The sequence below is a fragment of the Ambystoma mexicanum genome, chromosome 10, assembly GCF_040938575.1.
Source record: "Ambystoma mexicanum isolate Mex_15411 chromosome 10, UKY_AmexF1_1, whole genome shotgun sequence".
NCBI classification, from domain to species: Eukaryota; Metazoa; Chordata; class Amphibia; order Caudata; family Ambystomatidae; genus Ambystoma; species Ambystoma mexicanum.
The window spans coordinates 1,210,354,360-1,210,368,246 of record NC_090932.1 but is presented as its reverse complement, the minus strand read 5'-3'; positions in this window follow the sequence as shown (position 1 = coordinate 1,210,368,246).

Sequence of the window (13,887 nt, the reverse complement as noted above, 5' to 3'; positions counted from 1 at the left end):
TGGAGCAACACAGGTTCGATCCCTGGGTCTGCGCTTAGAAACCTCTGAGTATTAAGTGCGTTATACATAACCAAACAAATCATATCATATCATATCATAACAAGGCTTAGCAAGACCATGGGCCTCATTACGAGTTTGGTGGTAGCCTTGCCAGTAAAACCGTCAGGCTGCCGCCGAACTAATTTTTCCGGATCCTGGCAATGGGGACATACAAGGCCATTACAACCCTGGCAGACCCTGTATTTCCCCATTGCTAGGGGCCGGAAACTTGTACTCCCCATTCCCATTTGTGCCCGATTGGGCTCAATGGGAATGGGGAAGTCGGATGTACTGGCACCATTCAAAATGGTGCCGGTGCATCCGACATGCTCTGCTCGCGGGTGCCATTTTGCCATCCAGGTCAGACATGGCGGGTGAAAAGGCACCCGCGAGCAGAAATCGTATTTTGCTGGTCCAGTAACTACAGTACGGCAAGCTTACCGGTACTGTAGTTACCGGACCCGCAAACTTGTATTGAGGCACTATGTTTTCGGTTTTCCCACATAAGGCTGTGCCGGATGAATGGTCTGCGCTTTGTAGCAACCACATTCTCTATGGGGGAGCATTTTTATGCCAAAGCTGTATAATTTTTGTCACAGTGTTTTGTCAGATGACATGTCATCCCAGAGATCTTTCAGCTGTTTAAGTAGGCTGTGACATATTGTGCAACAGCAGTGGAATTGTCTGCAATGTACTGCACTTCTATCTTTGCATTTCACAGGAGTGCAAGATTGCATTGTAATCATTGATGTACGTTGATGCTTCACTTCTTTTAATGCAGTATGTGTTCTTAGGCAATTTGCCTTTATTGCGGTGTCTAACAGAAGACATGAAGCTGTTTACCTGTCCTTTTGCTGAAATCTGTCTAGGGAAACAAAAGCGGCATTTGTTGTAGTATTTGCCTTTGTTTTTACATCTGCATCGACAATACTTGCCACATTTATGTCTTGGAAACTGCAAAATGTGTGCATTTAGGTCACTATGTACGCTTTCTGAAGGGATTTTGCAAGTGACATACTTGTGAATGAACTGTAAAACAGTGGCATCAGTGTCCTGACCAAATTTAGGAGCATCTTTAATCCACAAAAGCATGTGGATGTGTGGTGCCCATCTGGATTGATATGCTTTTCTCCAAAAGAAGTATTGCCCCTCTCCGAGAGGAGGAATTGTTTTTTTACGGATGAAGTGCAGGATGACAATAATGCAGTAATGGAAGTACCATGACACATTTACAGGGTCAAGAGAGCAAAGTTCTCCTGGTATTTTCATGTCTATCCCTGCTTTTTTTTGGTTTGCTATGCGTAGGAAATTGTGCATGTCTTCCCATGCATACTCTGCACAGCTTAAAGTGAAAAACCATGTGGGTGGGCCATGGTTGCGTAGCATACATCGTACATCTGCATGATGTCGGAACCAGTATTCTTTTGTACCACACATGTTTACCAAGATATTTGTAATACTTGACTGTAAAACATCATCTTTCTCTTGCACCTTTTGAAGTAGTTGTGTAGCAGACATGTTTAAAAAAATGGAACCTGTTTTCAATGTGTGTACAACTCTGTAACAAAGAGTTGCTAGCTCACTTTCAAACAGGAGGTGGAATGTGTATTCAATGTTTTGTCTTAATCTGGGGTCTTCAGAATACATTTGTATAGAGCAGTATTCTGATGGTGTTATTTGTGTGCATCTTTCATCATACCTTCTACCTTCTTCAGTAGAAAAGAGTAGAGGAAAGGCTTGTGCTTCTACACTTTTTTTCCCATGTGCTGATTGGAGGTCCTTTGGCTTGCCACATTTGATATGTTTCTAGTGAATCGTCTATGCTGTCTTTGAAGTGCAGTGGGTGAATTGTATACTGGTCTAAAATATTGGACGCTGTAGTAGAAGTTCATATTGGCCAGTTGTTGAGGAATCCTTAATTATTTTGGTGGTTTCTCTCAGGTTTTCTTCAATGTTTATTTCTTTGCAGTATTCATTGTTTTTTTTAAAGATATTGTAGGGTTTCTCTAACTTTGTTTAAGTCTACTAGTTGCTGCCTATTTGTTGTGTCTTTTGTAGGCACACCATTCACTAGGATAATCAAAGATTGATCTTTTGGCCATTGCACTCCCAGAGTGTCTATATTTTCTTTAAGATCTAATGACAAATAAGCTACGTTGCCACGAATGCCTTTCAGTAATTTAGAAGGAGGTAACTTGACTGTTTTCAGTTGAAGGCGTATTATCACTTGAAATGGGTGTACTGATTACATTACAATGCTCTCATACAAATCAAGCTGTTGGAGTGGTTTTGGAAGTGGGAATATTTCCAAGTTATTAGTGATAGACCGTTTAGGCATTAGGTTATTATCAAGCTTTTCAGTGCAGTATGTGCAAGGTATTGAGGGGTTAGTAATTTTGTATTTGTTTTCTACTATAAGATAGCGTGCTAATTGGAACCATTTGGATTCCTCATTGTCTTCTATTGTGTATGCTATATCTACAGTTTTGGTGCTCTTTGCGTAAAAAGTTCTGCAAAAAAATAGACATACTTGGTTTGGTACTTCAGCAGATGTGCTTTTAAACTTTGCTATTTATTTTTTGTACGTGCGTAAAAGAAGGTTGGCATCTGCAAGGTTGTCGCTACTCTGTTCTTAAGTTACTGGAATTTGTAAGTGCTCTTCACTTCCAAAATATTTGCTTTGGATGTGGTCTAATTCTTCCAGAAGTTATTTGGCTGTGCCATATAGGAGATTGAGATTTAAATGCTCCAGTGCTAGAGCAGGACATTTTGCATAGTACAGTCTCTGAACAAGAGTTTGTACAGTACAATGGTGTGTTGCTAACATTTCGATGTGGTGGAAAGTGCTTTTGCAAGCAGGCCCGAAATGCAGGCTAAAGAATGTCCTCACTGTTCTGTGCATTTGAGCACTGGACAGCAGTCCATGGTTTGTAATATTTTCATTTTTAATTTGTCTTTGGAATTCACATACTGGTTGAGGAATTACCATAATATTTTAAGGATTGTTTTTGTACGTTACACATTGAGGTGCATGGCCATTTGTAGATGGGACTGATTGGTTCGGTGTAATGGAGAGTTGATTGTAAGTTTGTTGGGGATATGTTTTCAATCAGCGTTTCTTCTGCCATAATAGTACTGTCTACCTTTTCATACCCTCGGCGACTGCTATGTATGGCAATTAGGTTTTTTCTCTTGTTTGCATGCCTCTTCATTGAAATATGGCTCGGTGTTGCTTGTGTGAATCCACTCACCTGAATAGAGGTTTGCAACGGTATCTGTTGATATTGTGTATGTTGTGAAGTACATTTTTTGTTTACTAATTCAGCTTCCAGGATCAGTTTTTGGTGTTACATTTGAAGGGGTGAGCGTGATTTCTCCCCTGTTTTTATAATATTCTGAAGGACTCTATGGTAGAACATTTTTGGTAAAATAAATGTTTTGGAATGCTTACCTGTTGCTACTTTAACATTGGTAGATGCAGTGTTAGCACTATTGGTAGTTGCATTCTTCTTAATACATTTCTTTTTAGTTTTACATTTTGGAAGAGGGGTCACCCTTTTTTTCAAACTATTTGTTTCCTTATTGGTCAGTGACCGTATTAGCTGTTTTGTTTGAACTTTTCATACAAAGTGTGCTAGAGGCAGATGGCTATTTTGCATGCTTTCAGTTTTATCTGCCCTATTTCTGCATTGTTTTCTATGCGGTTGCTTTATGGTAGGCATTCTCTTGTGTGGAGAAAAAAGGAAAGTGTGAGTTTGGAAGTTGTGCATTGTATTTGTGTGCACTGTGTATGAGTGTTTGAATATGAGGATAGTCATAAATAGAGGGGTGGGTGATTGCGTAAAAGGATGTTACTTTTGGTTGGGAAGGGTCTACTGGTATGTGTGTGTGTTTCTGTGTGAAAGGGTTGCTTCAGTGTGTATGACAGTGTACTGGGCCTGAAGAGGTAAGGGCATTAAGATGTTTTTCACAAAACTAGTTGGTGTTACCATACTGGTGTTCAGATGACAATGCAATGAGTGGACCTGCTAAGGTGCATTGAGTAAGAGTGAAGCAACTGCTTTTGGGTTGGATAGAATTTTCTAGACTACAATACACCAACATTGCACTGAGTAACAGGCAGAGCACTACTAGATTACTGCACTTACTTTGTTGAATGTAGGTTTCTTCTGAGTGTTATCTTCCACTGGAGATGTCACTGGCTTTTAGGGTGCTGTTCTTCACTGCAATTGTGAAAGAAGGAGGTTAGTGAGTATGTATGTTAATGGCACTAGGAGAACACATTATTTGAGATTGTAGGAGGATTTGTTGGCAGGAAGAGTTAGTGTGTGTGTTCCATTGTACAGCACTGCATATAAATGGGGACTTGCGAGCATTAGCATTGTGTCATGATGCCTACCCCCGGGGAACCAGACCAGGTCCAGCAAACCCAGAAGCAGGCATCAAGTTATTTTGAGCAAGCCCAAAATCCCCTGCTAGGGGCTGCTTGGGTGCGGTCCTGGCGCCTATTGCGCCAGGCTCATATGGAGAGTCAGTTCTGGCGCCATAGGCGCCAGGCTCATAGAGTAGAACTTACCTGATGCAGACCATGCTGCAAGCTTACCTGATGCAGACCATGCTGCAGAGCTCCAAGCCAAATGAGCCTTGGAAGGGACTATTTTATCTAGGGACTATTTTTTACTCGGGTGGGGCTGGGGAGGAATACTTACCTGGGATTACTGTGGAGGCTATTTAAACCACGCCTGAAGAGCAGCACACACTTCGCGTTATTCTGCATCCAGCAGCGTAACACTCACCGTGTCTGCAAGCCTGCATCCAGTCTTCTGCCACTCCTGCCACGAGTCTGTAGCTCCTAGAAAAAGGGAGGAACAGAAGGAGAAGAGGTTAGAATAAGAGCAAAACCTTCGATCCTTACCTGAATTCCGGATCCACCACGCCTTCGAGCTGGAAGAAAGAAGCATTTTACGCGCGCCGCCTCACCTGCTGCAGCGCTGCGCTGAACTCACCGGCCTTCGCAGCATCCTCACGATCCACCTCATCCTTCTGAACGTTCCCATCGCACTCTGGCACCTAAGGGGAACACAAGAACAGCAATGGTGAGCCAAGGGAATAAACAGAGGCAATAGTAACTACCCCCATAGACTTACCTGATTACCGCTGGGGGTACTATTCCTCATCACGGGTGGGAGCAGTCTCCATTGCATCCTCGCCGTACCCCGGCCCCTAGGGGGAACAAAAGGACAACAAGGTGAAACAAAGGGACAAACAAGGGGAACTCTTCTCACCATAATAGACTTACCTAATTTTACCGCCGAACTTCATATTTTCTCTCCACACCTGAATAAGGGAGCAAGCAACAGGTTACATTCTGGCCTTATTTTATTGAACTGTGTAGGATAAGCCAAATCCTTACCTGAACTTCGTCAGCTACCACGAGGAACTCTTCGCTGGGGTCAAGCTGCAAGGAATCGGACAAGAGTGAAAGTCAGACATGTGAACTCTTACGAACTACATACTTTTCAGAGTCAATATTGTTCTGGAACTCACCAATTCCTTCGAGCCAGTGAAGCAACTGGTTATCAACGCGCCGCTGCGCTCAATGCAGGATGGAGAGCTCATCTTTTCAAACCATCAGGTGAGACTATAAGAGGGGACATCAAAGGTGATCTATGGGGAGAACAGCGGCGGTGGGGGGATTTGCACTCAACTCCACGGGTGGTTAATCCCCTTTCTCCATTTGCAGAAGATTATTCCTACGTGCCAAGACAACGAAGCTAGTCACATTGGTGGAGACCGCAGCTGTCCAGTTCAGATCGAAGCCTCTCTGGGAGCCAGGTGAGCGTAACAATTGTTTCTATGGGGGCAGTGGTGTATTGATAAATGTGCCCTGTGGGGCTGCACTTTTGCAAGTGTATGAGTTGCTGTTGTACTATTAGCGCACGCCCTAGTTGGGTGAGTGAGAAAAAGGCTCAGCAAGATGTAGATTAGAACGAAGAATGTTACTGTGTGTGGAATTGTATTAACTTCCCCACACATATATGCTTGCTACATGAGTGCATACATCTTTTCCTGTTTTATTTATTTATCCAAATGTACAGATGGCACTGTTTCCAATGTACACATGCATTTCTTTGCTTTTCTTCCAATGGTGCATTTTGTCAATTGTGAAATGTATGTACTTGCCAAGCTTTTCGAACATACATGCAGTTTCCCTTTTCTGTGTGCATTCTAGCCATTTCACATAGGATCTGGCACTTGAACTTGTTGTGGAAATGTTCCCAATGTGTTTTTTACAAGAAAATCACAGAGACATTGAAATATGGTAGTTTGCAGCTGTTATGCAAGTAAGCAGTAAAAGACAACTTTGAAAGCAGACAGCATTTTAAGTAACTGCCAATTGATGTCAGGAGATGGGACAAATGAGAGTAGGATTACTGAATAGGTTATGCAGGGTAAGTGGCAGGCACCCTGTTCATTTGCATGCAATTTATGTACTTGCTATGCTTTGGTAACATACATGTAGTTTTCGGTTTCTGTGTGCACTTTACAGCAGATGTGTTAGTGGGGGAAGTGGTTGCAAAAGTGACAGAAGGAAAGAAGAAAATAACAGTTTTCACATTACGATGGGTGATATGGGCAAGCATGCATGGTGTGGTAATATATTGAAGTTTACACAGGATCTGGCACTTGAACATGCTGTGCAAATGTTCCAAACGAGTTTTTTTTTACAAACAAAATCACAGACAGTTCTGTTAAAACTGAACTATGTAGTGTGCAGCTGTTATGCAAGTGGGAATTAAAAGAAAACTTTGAAGGAAAACAGCATTGTAAGTAACAGCCACTTAATGTCAGGAGATGGGACAAATGAGAGTATGATTATTGAGTAGGTTATGCAGGGTAAGTGGCAGGCACCCTGTACTCATGCATGCAATCTATGTACTTGCTATGTTTTGGTAACATGCATGCATTTTTCATTTTCTGTGTGCATTACACAATATATGCATACCTGTAGTTTGTGTTGATGGATGTAGATGTGGATGAATCTGGAAGTAGACATCTTAGAAAGTTTTACAGTGCTTTTGGATGCAGGTGCTTGGGAATCACAGGAGACCTGTACTCTGAGTGTTGAACAGTACATCAGCAGTGTTGTACTGAGATAACAGCGTTAGATGTAGAGATCTTGGATGTGATTGGTGGATGGTAGCCAATGAGGGAGTGCTGCAAAGAGTGAAGTGGAAAGGGAAGAAGGGCTGCCCCTGTATTACGGGGTCCGTGGACACTGCAGTAGTTTGCAGATCACATGTGCCACATCTGGGGCTTCTCATGATGCGTGGCATGAAAATGGGACTGTGGGGATTAGCCAATCAGGAGTTCAGGTTGTGCTTTACAGGAAGGGAGGGTAATACTTTGTTTCATTGCTGTGTTGGTTGTGTAGTGAAGATGGATGGAGTTACTGTATGTATAGTGGGAGATTCCTTTGTATGTGATCTGGAGAGGTATGCAAAATAAAGAGGCGTTTGTGCTGATCTTGGTTTTCCAGGCCAGCAGGCTTTGTTGTATATTGTGCCTGGCTACAATTTGCAGGCACTGCTTACTCTTCGCAGAGACATGAGTACTTTTGGTAGTCCAGATGTTTTGGTGGTGCACTGTGGAGGGGATCATTTCGGCTACACCAGTGCTCCAAGTTTGGTTCCTGTATTGAAGCTGTTAGTGGAAGAACTGATGCTGCTGTTTCCTACTGTATTTTGTTTTCTCTGCAATACCACCTAGAGCACAATGGAACAACCCCAATGTCTTTAATCCCCAGCAACATGCTGGAAGGTGCCTCGTTATTGGAGGCATGGGTGTAGTTTTGTGACGTGCTGAGATGTCAGTTTTCCCTATTGACAACATTGACTCCCTTCGGGTGCACCAGTTTACAGCAGACAACATTTCGTTGTCCATTCTTGGAAATGCTCACAATCTATGGGATGCTTTACAGAGGTTGATATGTTAAGGAGGAAAAGGACAGAAACCCATTATCCCCAAAAAAATAGAAAACCAAAAGGTATTTGTTTAGTAGCACATACAAAAAAAGGCTCTTTTCAGAGCCACCACAATAGGGGAAATCTCCTACCCTGGGTTAAATTTCTCTCACCACCCCCTTGATTTGGCCGGTTTATCCACGAACACTGCAGTAGTTCGCGGATCACACATTCCACATCTGGTACTTCTAAGGATGGCAGCCGTGGAAATGGGACTGTGTAGGCCGGGTGATCACCAATACATTTCTCTGGGTGTGGTGTGCAAGGATAGAGTGTGGCTGAGGCTCTGCTTTCTTAGAGGAGTGTAGATGGCTGTGGCTATGGCTGTGTGTTTCAGGAGGCAGAGTGTCGACTTTGGGGGACTCTTGGATACATTGGTTGCAGGTGGATGCAGAGCACTGTGGAGTGGCTGCATATCTTGGATTCCCTCATGTGGATGTACACTGGTATGGAGTGCGTGACATGAATTGGCTATATTTGCTTTACTTTTCTGTCACTTTGGTGACGTAGCATCATCCAGCCATTATTATTGTCATTGTGGAGGGAATAGTTTAGGACACATTACTGGAATCTCTCTGCAGTTTGTGATGAAGGAGGCCTTAGAAAAATGTGGATGTTCTGTTCTTCATTTGGTCCGTAAATGGAGAATACCATATGCAATGTGAACAAGGCTGTTTGCACATTTTTTACAAGATGTTGGTATGTCTTCCTTTGAAAAGGAAAACATTACATTTCTTAGCACCAACATTTTCTGCAGGGATGGCGTCCATCTAACATAGTTTTTTCACTGAATTTCATAGGTTTTCATTAGCACAACTTAACTATAACGTCCCTTTAACAAAGTTTTTTCACTGAATTTCATAGGTTTGTACCAGGATAACCTTAAGGTGTATACATGTGCCATACAACATACTAAACTCCCTGCTCCAATGCTCATAACCACAGGGCCCGGTGATCATGCGACTGTTCGCGGGTATCGGGCAGCATTCACACTGCCCAAAAGCCGGGGGTTCTTACACATTATGGTAGCATACAGCAAAGAAACAGAACATCTTTAAAGACCAACACATATGTGAATTCTAATAAAAAATTAAATAGATCTAAAAACTGTGTATTTACAAAAGCAGCCATGCAATTGTATAGAATGTGCAGCATAATGGAATGCACCAATCACAGAAATAACCTGTGCTTCCAACAGTATTACCTCAATGCTGAATTACATACAAACTAAGAAGCACGTGTCAGCAGGACACGTGAAAAGTACTGACAGCACAACAGTACTACAAAGGAGTATGTACACTATATGTTTTCCTATAACTGTGCAGTTTTTTCTGTGTACAGTACTAGTAAAACATTTTTCACTTTTTTTACACAGAAATGGCAAACACCCTGGAGTGGCTGGAATAACATATTCCTCGTGATGAAATGAGTGAAGACAGTAACTCCAATGGTACACAGTGCAGTTTGTAAAGTAAGACAATTAATACAGACATTAATACACATTGCTTCACATGTATTTGAAACATATTTTTTCAACAGTACATACAGCAAATGAAGACAATCGCGCAGAAACAGCAAGTGCATGAGCACATAGAATGAAACAAACACTATGCAAAATAAACTAGAGAGCCTAGAGGCAAAAATGGAGCAATTGCTGAACACTTTTGCTGACTTAAAGGTTTTTGTACAAGGACATAACATTGAGAAAATTAAATACCAATGACCCACCTGCACCTGTACCCTTTCCCCCTATCCCAGCCAACCATCCTCACAAATTCACTGTAAACAAACACGTTATGATGATACCTTAATCCCTTCATCCCCTGAAGCACCACCTGTGCAAAACCCTAATTCCTCTTTATGTGTTTCCATTTCGGCTACCCCTTCCCTTTACTAATTATGTGTATTTATGTGTGTAAATAAAGTTCCATGTGTACATTGTTGCTGTGTGTCTGTGTTTTCTTTTTGAAAAGCCCCATTTTCTGTCCATGGAGCGCAGGACTGCCCAGGATGTCCACAATTAATCAAAATGGAGGTGTCCTACAGACACCGTGCCTGTCCACAAAGTCTGCATTCAAAATTCAGGTGTCCCTAAGACTCCCTACTTGTCCCCAGAGACCCTACTCCTGTCCTTTGGACACCTGGGCACACGCACATCACATTGCCTGTGTCCTACAGACAACACTCCTGTCCGTCATTTCCGCAAAGTTCAGGCATACTTTTAATTAGTTTGAGGACCCCTCCCCTGTCTGGCAGACACTTGGTGCCATGCACATCACTTCCCCCAGGTCCTACGAACAATGGGCCTGTCCGGTAATGTCTGCAAACCAGTGACATACTTTAAATACTTCAGGGAACCCACCCTTGTCTGGCGAACACCTGTGCGCATGAGCATCTCATTCCCAAGGTACTATGAACACTGCGTCTGTTTGGAATGGTCTGCTGCACATGTGTCACACTTTGATTTAGTTCGAGGACCACAACCCTGTCCGTACGACACCTACGCACATGCGCACAATGGATCCCGCACAATAGGTCTCCTATGGACAGCCGTCCCATTCGCAAACGTTCACAACATCACCATCGTGTGATCACACCCATGCTAAACGTATGCCCTTATTCACGAACAGGGTCCGGGCCCCTGAACACCCAAAAACTGCTTTCTGGGCCAATCCAAAAAAGTGATTTACTGTGAAACCTCACCCTTGCAGACGTCCCAGACGATTCCCCTAGCCATCTGGACACTTTCTGGAACTTTTTGAGCCCAGCTTGGGGTTCAAAGTGTCCCTGAAGCGTGCAACTGTCTGCCATGCGCTCCGCAGCATCCTTATACAAGGCCAAACCACAGTGAAGCTCCGCATTCTGTTTTAGGATCTCCATGACAGAGCACTTGGTGTCATTGCCATTACTACTGATGGATTTCTGCTGCATTGCTACTGCTGGATTGCTGCACAGAGCACTTGGCTACAATTGGCATTGGTGTTGCTAATTTTCCAGGAGTACTGCTGCAGGTTGCTGTTTAGCATATTGATGTGTTCCTGCTGCTTTGCAGATTGCTCTGTTCCTGGTTCCAGGCTACCTTTACTTGGATAATGGCATCCATGTCTCCCTCTGCTGCTGCCTCTGCCTCAGCACCAACCCCACTACCATCAACCCCACCACCACCTCCCCGAGCGCATAGAAAGGGGAACAGGCAGAGGAGGAAATAGAGGACAAAGAGAATGAGGTAGTGGAAGTCCCTATTAGCACCTGCCAACGTGAGTCTTTGGTGCGGATGCCCTTTACCACTGTTAGAAATTAGCCCGCGGCTAGTGCAGCAAAGGTTTGCTGCAAGTCGTGGCAAACCTGGGCTGTACAGTTATCAGACTACCTCCATGCGGCAACACCTGAGATCCAGCCTCAAAGCATCAATATGGAGGGCGTCCCCTTCAAACAGGATAGTAGGTTGACCTCCACTACAGCATCCTAGACATCTTCTCCTGTCACCAAAAGGGACACTCCTGTGGGGCAGGAGATCCCTCCAACAGCCTCACAGGCTGTACACAATGCAGTAGATCCTTACCTTTCAAATGGCACTGTTTTGTGTCTGTACTGTGACATACATTACTCTGTAGGGCTGAGCAGTTCGGAAGTGGTTTCGAGGCTGCGGTCCGGGATCATGAAGGAAACTGCTCCCTACCTCAATGAGGCACACCCAACATCTTCCTTTCTCTATCCGCCCTTTCTTATCCTTTTGGTTGTTGAACCTTCCCTACCCTTGTGTGTCATGTTTAAAAAATCAAAAAGAAAATTCACAAAACATAACAAACTAAAATAAAATGGCCCTTTTCAGATCCACCTTTCACAGTTTAAAAATAGAAGTGCCAATGAAATGGTGGAGGCCCCCCCAAAGTCTGTGGACAGCGCCGTAGTAGCATTGTTTTCCGGGACAATGTGGATGCTCTGAAAAGAGCCTTTTTGGGGTATTTCTATTTGATCTTGGAAGTTTTGAACTGCAAACACGCCTGCTATGCTTCCAAAAATGACTGGAAAGCATTTTGGATATTCTGCAAAAAAAGTTGATTGCCACTATCAGTAAGATGGACTCCATCTCTGTGGAAAATGTTGGTGCTATGAAAGCAATCTGCACTCCTCTCAGTAAACAGACCTTCTGCCACCATCTCTCCTTTCACACCACACCAAGGAAACCTTATTGACCAATACCCTGGCATCCACAGTCCCATTTCCATGCCTACCATCCTCAAAAGTCCCGGATTTGGCATGTGCGATCCGCAACCTACCGCAGGGTTTGCGGATAAATTGGCCAATTAAAGGGGGTGGGGAGAGAAATGTTACCCAGGGTAGCAGATTTTTTCTATTGTGGTGCTACTGAAGAACAACCTTTCGTTTTCAATTTGTTTCGTTTTTTTTCTCCTCTTTTCCTACTGCCTTACATCAACCTCTGCAAAGCATCTGTTAGATTCCCCAAAAAACGAGCATTTCCAAAAAATGACAACGAAACGCCATCTTCAGTAATGTAGTGTACACTCATGGAATCAATGTTCTCATTGGAGAAAACGGTCATCTCAGCACATTGAAAAACTACACCCATGCTTCTATTAACAAGGCACCTTCTGACGTTTTGCTGGGGATTGAAGACATTGGGATTGCTTCATTGTGCTCTAGGTATTATTTCAGTAAAAAAACACCTTTGCATTAGGGAAAAGCACCATTAGGTCTTCCACGAACAACTTCAATACAGGAACCAAACTTGGGGCACTGATGTAGCCCATATGCTCTCCTCCACAGTGCAACACCGAAACATCAGGACTAGCAAAAGACGACATGTTTCTGCAAACAGCAATCAGTGCCTGCAAATTACAGCCAGGCACACTGCACCATAAAGCCTCCTGGCCTGGAAAACCAAGATTTGCAGAAAACCCTCTTGCCTTTGCATAGCTCTGCAGATCACATACAAATGAATCTCCCACGATCCATACAATAACTCCAGCCTTCTTCACTATACAACCAACACAGCAATGTCAAAAAGTATTACCCTCCCTTCCTATTAAGCACACCCTGAACACCTGATTGGATCATCCCCACAGACTCATTTCCATGTAAGTCATGCTGAGAAGGCCCGAAAGTGGCATATGCGATTCTCGAACTACCACAGTGTTTGCGGTCCCGTAACACATGGGCAGCCCTTCTTCCCTTTCCACTTCACACTTTGCAGCACTCTCTCATTGGCTACTGGTAAACAGTCCCACAACCCTCCACCAATCACATCCAGGATCTTAACATCTAACTCTATCAACGCACTACAACACTGGAGATCTGCTGTTCAACACCCAGAACACAGGTCTCACATGATTCCCAAGAACCAGCTTCCAAAAGTACTGTGAAACGCTCCATGATTTCTACTTCCAGATTCATCAACATCTACATCCATCAACATAAACTACAAATATGCATATGTTTTATAATGTACAAAGTAAATAAAAACTACATATATGCACACTTGCCAACATTCTCGACTACCTAGGAGGGACATTCGACTCCAGTAAGCGGGAGAAAATAATTTCCCCATAGGAATGCATTGGTGTTTTACTTATTTCAGACAGGAGTAAAAAATAAATTGCAATCTTTTTTATCTAAAACTTGGGAGTCTCCCGCCTAAATCAGGACGGCTGGCATGTATGTGTATGTTATCAAAGCATTTGCAAGTGCATAGATTGCATGCATGTAAACAGGGTGCCTGCCACTTGCCCTGCATAACCTACTGAATAATCATACTGTCATTGGTAACATCTCATCCAACCAACTGACAGTTACTAACGCTGCT